An 8,176-nucleotide genomic window follows, 5' to 3' on the forward strand; every position below is an offset into this window, starting at 1 on the left:
TGTCGAGCTTCCTAAAACTAGCAAAAAAGCCTCAACAAAGGGCTAATGAATGCTCAGGAGGAGGGGTTTTCTCGGCATTTTATGCCCAAGGTGTCCTTAGAAGCTGTGATTGTGGAGAACTCAAGAACAAAATTAGAAGACATTAGAGACAAAAAGAAAACAACACACCCAGATATCACTCTTCCTTTACTGATTTTATCCTCCCACTCTAACAACCATGAAAAATATTTATCTCGTTCTATGACATTTTCAAAAACAATTTGAACAACTAAAAATTTAAGGTATCATTTAAATATGAATAATAAGTTCATATAAATGCTGGGGGGGAAATCTCTAAAATTATCTAATCCAACATCTTCATTTCACATATGAGGTAACTGAGTCTCACACTGCTTGCTGGACCCCAAATACAACCCCTCTGCAATTCCGAAAAGTTTTTAAAAGCTCTGATTCTCTCCAAAATCAGAGTGATTCAAGTTGAACGTTTGTAAACAGAGCCCAGGCCATTGAGAATGGAGTTCTAGGACTTGTAAGACTCCACAAAGAGGGCTGTGTGGGATTTCCCCCGAGAAAGAGATGCCTGGCAGAAGCTGAGAACATAAGGGTAAGCGACCCCTGCAGATAGCATCTCCCTTGGTGATAACACATAGTAAGAACGAAAGTCCCTCCGTCAAATCTATAAACAGAACACTTCTCAGAACAAATGGTAAGCGAGTCATCTGCTTCCCCTCTTAACCAGGTTCTACAAAAGCCTAGCAGGCATTGAGTTGTCGACCCCCATTATTAGCATGCGCCGGCTGTGAGTAGAGATAGAGACATGTGCCTCCACTATGTGTGTGTAACTGTACTCCTATAACGTTCAGTTTTTCTTTGTAGTCACTTGTGATAATGTCACTGGAAGTTCTTTGGGGAAAATAAAAAAAAAAAAACATGAATTTCTATAAATTTTTTTGTTTATTTTTTTTAGTTGTTGCAAAAAAAAATTCCCATTTCCCTCCCCCTCCTCGCACACATCGTCCCCTCCCCCCACTCCCCTCCCCCTCCCTCTCGAGAATGAAGAGCAGTCCAGATTCCCTGCCCTGCGGGAAGTCCAAGGTCCTCCCACTTCTATCCAGGACCAGGAAGGGCTAGGCTCCCACACAGCCAGTTCATGTATTAGGATGGAAACCTAGTGCCATTGTCCTTGGCTTCTCATCAGTCTTCATTGTCCACCACGTTCAGAAAATCCGGTTTCATCCCATGCTTATTCAGTCCCAGTCCCGCTGGCCTTGGTGAGCTCCCAATAGATCAGTTCCACTGTCACAGTGGGTGGGTACACCCCTCGTGGTCCTGACTTCCTTGCTCATGTTCTCCCTCCTTCTGCTCCTCATTTGGATCTTAAGACCTCAGTCCGGTGCTCCAATTTGGGTCTCTGTCTCTGTCTCTATCTCGATCCATCACCAGATGAAGGTTCTAAGGTGATATGCAAGATATTCATCAGTGTGGCTATAGGATAGGGTCATTTCAGGTTCTCTCTCCTCAGTTGCTCAAGGTACTAGCTGGGGACATCTCCCTGGACACCTGCGAGCCCCTCTAGAGTCCAGTCTCTTGCCAACCCTAAGATGGCTCCCTTAATTAGGATATATATTCCCCTGCTCCTGTGTCCACTCTTCCTTTATCCCAACCATCCCATTCCCCCAAGCTCCCCCCAATCTCCCCTTCTCAGGTTTCTCACCCCATTTCCCCTTAGCCCCATGCCACCTCATCCCCAAGTTCCCAGGTTTTGTCCTGTAATCTTGTCTACTTCCCATATCCAGGCAGATGACTCTGTTTTTCTTTGGGTTCACCTTCTTATTTAGCTTCTCTAGTATCACAAATTATATGCTCAATGTCCTTTATTTATGGCTAGAAACCAATTATGCGTGAGTACATCCCATATAATTTTTTTTCCATAAGAAGAAGTACTCATGCTGAAATGGTTTGGTTCATTCTTTTACCCTTATCGCTGTTCTTATTATTATTGCAGCCTCTTGGGATATAATAATAATAAAGCTCAAAAATCTCCATGCTACTAATAAAGGATGAAAGAAGCCTACCTACTCTGTCCTGCTTCGGAAATACTTCTGCTCACTTTCTTCATCCCTTTCTCTAGGAGAGACACACTGTGTCCCTCCAGCACTCCAAATAGCACCTGCATAGCTGATGTCTGCCAGTGTCCAGAAAACAATATTCCACGGATTGCAGAATGTCTTGGAAATGGAAGTGTTTGCTTTAAATACTACTACTTAACAATCGCTGTTCAAAGGTGTATTCCTAAGGACACTATTCCTGAACATGTTTCTGGTTAAATTTTGAATTTCAGGCTTCTCTTTGGCCAAATTATTACAACAAAAAAATTTAAATGTGGAAATGTATATACATGCCACCACCCCCTGACAAGGAACATAAAAAGGAAAGCTAAAAAGGATTTTAAAAAAAGTTTTAAACTGTCAGAATATGGTCACATAGCTTGTTTGGTAAAGTTTTCTGCCACATAAACTTGAAGACATGAATTTGACCCTAGGACCAGTGTAAACATGGAAAGACAGAACCAACTCCAAAAGGTGTTCTCTGACCTCCACATTCGTGATGTAGTATGCACACAGCCACAAACATCCACTCCACACGCACCCACAGAGACACTAATAAATATAAATAAGTGCAATATGGAAGTTTAAAATTCCCCAAATAATTTATTGTCCCCTTTCTGTCTGTCTGTGTGTGTATGTGTGTGTGTAAGTAAAAAGTCTAACTAAACTAAAAATCAGGAGTTCTTCATAAATAAAAACAGAGAACTAGAATTATAGAGTAAACAAGACACCTCTAAATTAGGGAGGAAAAATAGATACAGGGAATCCCAGTTTTAACCAAGCGGAACTCTATGCCACCGAGCAGAAACCTGTGAGTGCCGGAGTAGGAATATCAGACTCTAACCTACTGGAGAAATGGAGGAAATTCCGGACTCTGTAGCGCTTCTTATAGGAGAGAGAGATGCACAACTATAGCCCCTCCAGCTCTGTTCCACCCAATGAGAAAAAAGAAAGAAAGGAAAGAAAGGGGGAGGGAGGGAAGGAGGGAGGGAGGGAGGGAGGGAGGGAGGGAGGGAGGGAGGGAGGGAAGAGAAGTCCCAAGAATGGCTTTTGAAGTTCAGTCTTGTGATTCAGGCTCACCACAGAGTGACTAAGGGGCTATGGGTCTATAAAACGGTCATGTGTTACTATTGCATGACTGAAGTTCTGTTTACCCAGTTTATCTTGTCTGCTTTTGAAACAGTTTACAAGACACTCGAGAATCAGAAATCACCGTGTAAGAGGTTGAACAAGCTTCGGACCATAGTCAAATACGTCAGGTGCTTTAGAAATAGAAGGCAAGCATTTTTAAAACTGGGATTTAATGTGCCAAGGGCTTTAATGGATGAAAGATTAATGTGAATTTCTCAGAAAATATTGAAATGCTAGAGATCAAAGGCACTGTAAAACAAATATCACAATACTCTACTATGATGAAAGAAATATTATAATGCTGAGATTTAAAACCTATCGCTCTATTATTCTGTAATCTATGAAATCATTCAAAAGTGAAGGGTAAATTCTTCCTAAGACCAACGAAACCTGACAGAATTTGATGTCACCATAGCAGTATCACCTGAAGTCCTAATGATGTGTTTTAACATCAAAAAGAAAGAAAACAATAAAACTGACAAACTTGGACTTACATAAAATGAAAAGAGGTCATGAACTTGAGAGGAAGGTGAGCAACAAGGAAAGGGTGGGTAAGAAGGCCAGAGAAAGATGGGAATGATGTAAACAGAACTAATGTCTGAAATTGCTCTGAAAATCAGAACACAAGTCAATAAGCTGAATGAAAGAAATCACTAGGCAATACTAAGAAAACCCAATCTCTTGAAAATTAATAAAATTGACAGTTATGATACCTATAGCATACACAGTCTCGTTAGTCTCTCTCCTAAGCAAGCTCAACTCCATACTGGCATGTTTTCTTCATATTCGTGATCCTGGCATCTCCAACACCCCAGAGTCTCAAATGCAACGAGGGCTTCCCAATAGGGCTGCACACAGAGGCCTCTCAGGGTCTCCTTTCAGGGGAAAGGATCCTGCCACGCATTGCCTGCCTTCTCAGTCCTTTCTGGAAGCTTGAGGAAGGCTTCCTTGGTTCTTTGGAGTTGTGCGATTTTATGAAACGAGCACCATGATGACATGCTGCCAAGCGCTGCTAGCAGTCCTGCATAGTCTGGCCCCTTCCTACCCTAGCTCTATTTACCCCTGTTCACCCTGATGTCTGAACTTTAGGAGACTTCCCTGGGTGCTTGTTTTGGAGCAGAGAACCCATTTCGAGGCATTTTTAAGTTCTGAGCTCTCCTTTCAAATGAATTTGTGTGTTTCTAAGATCTAAAGTTTTGATATCAGGATACTCCTTCTGTTGCCCTAGTGGGCACTCTAGGTTTCTCACTAACACTGCTGGTCTATTTAACAATGGCAACGATTTTCTCCACCTTTGCCTTGATGAAAACTTTAAACTTCCCTACTTTCCTTTTCTCACCAAACTTCCTCTTTCTTCTCTCTCTCTTCTTCTTCCTCTCTCCTGCTCCCTCTCTCCCCTTCTCCCTTCCTTCTCTCTCCCCTTCTCCCTTTCCCTCTCCCTCTCTCCCCTTCTCCCTTCCTTCTCTCTCCCCTTCTACCTTTCCCTCTGCCTCTCTCCCCTTCTCCCTTCCTTCTCTCTCCCCTTCTACCTTTCCCTCTTCCTCTCTCCCATTCCCTCTATCCCCTTCTCCCTTCCTTTCCCTCTCTTTCTCTCTCTCCCCCTCTCTCTTCTTTCCTCTTTCTCCCTCCCTCCTTCCTTCCCTCTCCCTCTCTGTCTCTCCCCCTGACTAAAAGTGATAAGAAACCATGTCACAGCCTGAATACAATGCTGATTTGAAACTTTGTCTACAAAAGACACCCGGCTTGTTACTTTTTATTTCCTCCTCACTCATGTTTTAAGGATACAGGCAGAATTCTCTGCAATACTGCATCAACAGCCTCTACTTAAAATTCCAGTAGTCAGGTGGTGGGCACACACCCCTTTCATCCCAGCACTCAGGAGGCAGAGGCAGGTGAATCTCTGTGAATCTGAACCCAGCCTGGTCTACAAAACGAGTTCCAGTACAGCCACGGCTACACAGACAAACCCGGTCTCGAAAAAACCAAATAAGTAAGTAAATAAATAAATAAATGAAATTCTAATAGCAGTTTCTAGTCCTGGCCTTGCCAGAGGACTCCAGCAACAGCTCCCCACCAGCCAGGAGCCTGCCGAAGTCAGAGGCTGGGGCTGTGCACTATTGTAATCTCTTGGTGATGAAGAAGCATGGTCCTTCCTAGTATTTTGATGGACTGAGCAGGACAAGGAGACCCCCACACAGGCCTATGCCCCAGGGCTCCAATGAGAAAACACAGGCCCACCAGTCACCTTGCAGTACCAGGCAGGCATACACTATTATGATTAACAAAAGCATAGCGTGGCATGGGAGAGAGGGAGTGAGAGAATGGTTCATGTCCTGTGGACAGAGGCAGATCCGAAGAGGTCAAGGAGATGAGGAGCTGCCTGAGGTGGGCGACTTGTTTGCCACTCAGGGCCATGGTGCTGCCTGGGCCTGAGCTACTGCTGGGGCCCATGTCTGTGCTCATGGCTCTGATGCCGCAGAGGTATCTGTTGCTGTCCATGGCTCCTGGTAGCACTGAAGGCAGAAGGGATATGGCTGTACAAAGTTGTCCCTGCCCCCTGACTGGCTGCAGCACTACAGAGAACTGGTCCTGCCTATCACTGGCTGAAGCTCTCAGGAGAGAGGGTCCTACACTCACCTGGGCAGCACGATAGAGCTGACCCCATTTGCAGGTGCATGGGGAAGCTAGCCGGGGCAGCGGAGCGGTGGAGGGCCTAAGAATAGGAGAGCAAGTGGCGCCCCTCTGGCATGCCATGTGGTGACACGGGAGAGAGAAAAATGCCCTCCTCCCCTGCCCCTCAACACCTACAGCAGGTGGGGGACCTGGCCCAACCCGTCACCAGCCGCAGCACATAAGAGAAGAGGCCCTACACCTTGCCTGGGCAGCACAATAAAGTTGACCCTGTAGTCAGATGCACGGCTAAGCCTCCCCAGAGGGCTTGACAGGGGCATGCCTGGTACCATCTACCTTGTGTGTGGTGTGGTAGTAGGAGTGAGGGAAAGATGCCCCCTCCCCCCATCACCCCCAGCTGGAGAGGGAGCTGACCCACTCCTTTACCAGCTGCAACACTCAGGAAAGGGGACCCCACACTTTGTCTGAGCAGCTCAGCACAGCTGACCCTGTTTATAATGCAAGGGTGAGCCGGTCCAGGAGTATGAGCGGGAGAGATCCGGGCCTGCCCCTCATTTACCACACAGTGGCATGGATGGGGCAGAGATTCCCTCCCCCCTGCCTTAGCTCTCTATGCCTGTGGTGGGTGGGGGAGCTGGTCCTGTCCCTCACAAACCGCAGCACTTTGGAGGGTCGCCTCTGTACCTTGCCCGAGCATCATAGAAAAGCTGGTCCTGGTAGTCTAGGTGTGGAACTGCTATCCCCGAAGACAGAAAAACAGACCTGGCCCCTCCTCTTGCTCCTTGCCACAAGGAGGGGTGGACTAACTGAAGCGATGTTACAGAGCTCACCCTGGTGGTGAGGATGGGGCAGGGGAGTTGGTGGGCTGACCAATCTGCAACTGCCCAGGCCAAGAAGCTGGGTTATGGTTGGCCCACCACAACATCCACCCTATCTATGAACTGTTGGAGCACATGAAGGGACTGGTCCTGCAGACCAAAGCTGCAGGATCTCCACAAAACAAGGCACCAATAAGATATCTAAAGAGTCCCAGTGAGGGCCCAGCAGCGACAGTGTGTCAGAAACCAGAGGCCTTGAGCCAAACCAATGACTCTTTGCAAATAACACATGCAGGTAAAGATAAATGGACAAAGGGGTTTACTGCGTGACTCACTGTGTCACGCTGAAGTTTCCATGAGAGGATTTTTTTTTCTTTTTCCCTTTTTCTTTTTTACTTTTTCTCTTGAATTTTATTAGGGGGAGTGGGTACAGGGGCAAAGGACAGATATGAAGGGACAAGAAAATGAAGGGAGAGGGAAATAAAAGGGATAGAGACACTTGATGTGGCAGACCCAAAAAATAAATTTTAAAAATTAAAACAAATGAATAAACTTTCAATAGAATTTGCTCCCCTGTGAAATCTCATGAGCTTGCTTTCTCTGTATTTACAAAATCCCACCAAGAAAGAATGCCTTAGGGCTTCTCTGCCTCAGAGGTAAAAATTATTCTATATTCCTTCCACAAAACACGTGCAAAGCCCCACATTCAACTGGTTAGGTAGTCACAACACCAATGCCACCTCTGATACTAATTTTTTGTATCAGTTATTTTTTTGTGTATATTATATGAATACCACTATGGTACTCTGTAAATGAAAAAAAAAAAGACAGTTAAATTCAGAGGTTTCCAAGCACTGAATGAGAGAAAGGGGGATAAATAAACATTGAGCATAGAATTTTTTTTAAATTGCAAAACTCCTCTACATTATTTTAATTGTTATCAAAACATTTGGTGATAAATGTCAGAAGTATAGGAGTGTTAGATTTTAGGATAGGCGGTGTTTGGGGACTCTGCTTTCTGTTAAATATTTTTGCCATTTAAAACTGATCAGAAAAATAAAGCTAAGGTTGGGGATACAGTTCAGTGGTAGGGCACTTGGGTAGCATGTTCAAGGCCTTAAGTTCAGTCCCTAGCACTACTAAAGTAGCTGAATAAAAAGAAATGAAAATTGTAAATCGGGGCAACTTGATGCTGATCAAGGAGACAAGGAGAAAGCATGACTCTGTTGGGCACTGTGACGATTGAGGGGGGAAAGGAGACCCAAACACCTGCCCAGGGACAGCCTGACCCCAGCTGTGAGGAGAAAACACAGGCCACGTCAGCTACTATTATGGTGAGCAAATATATGGTGGGGTGGGGTATAAGAGAGAGAGAGAGAGAGAGAGAGAGAGAGAGAGAGAGAGAGAGAGAGAGAGAGAGAGAGAGAGAGAGAGAGAGAGAGAGAGAGAGAGAGAGAGAGAGAGGGAGAGAGAGAGGGAGGGGGGGAG

Source organism: Alexandromys fortis, unplaced genomic scaffold, assembly GCF_014885135.2.
Source record: "Alexandromys fortis isolate MF-2015 unplaced genomic scaffold, M_Fortis_MF-2015_v1.1 scaffold_100_3062768_6864082, whole genome shotgun sequence".
Classification (NCBI taxonomy): domain Eukaryota; kingdom Metazoa; phylum Chordata; class Mammalia; order Rodentia; family Cricetidae; genus Alexandromys; species Alexandromys fortis.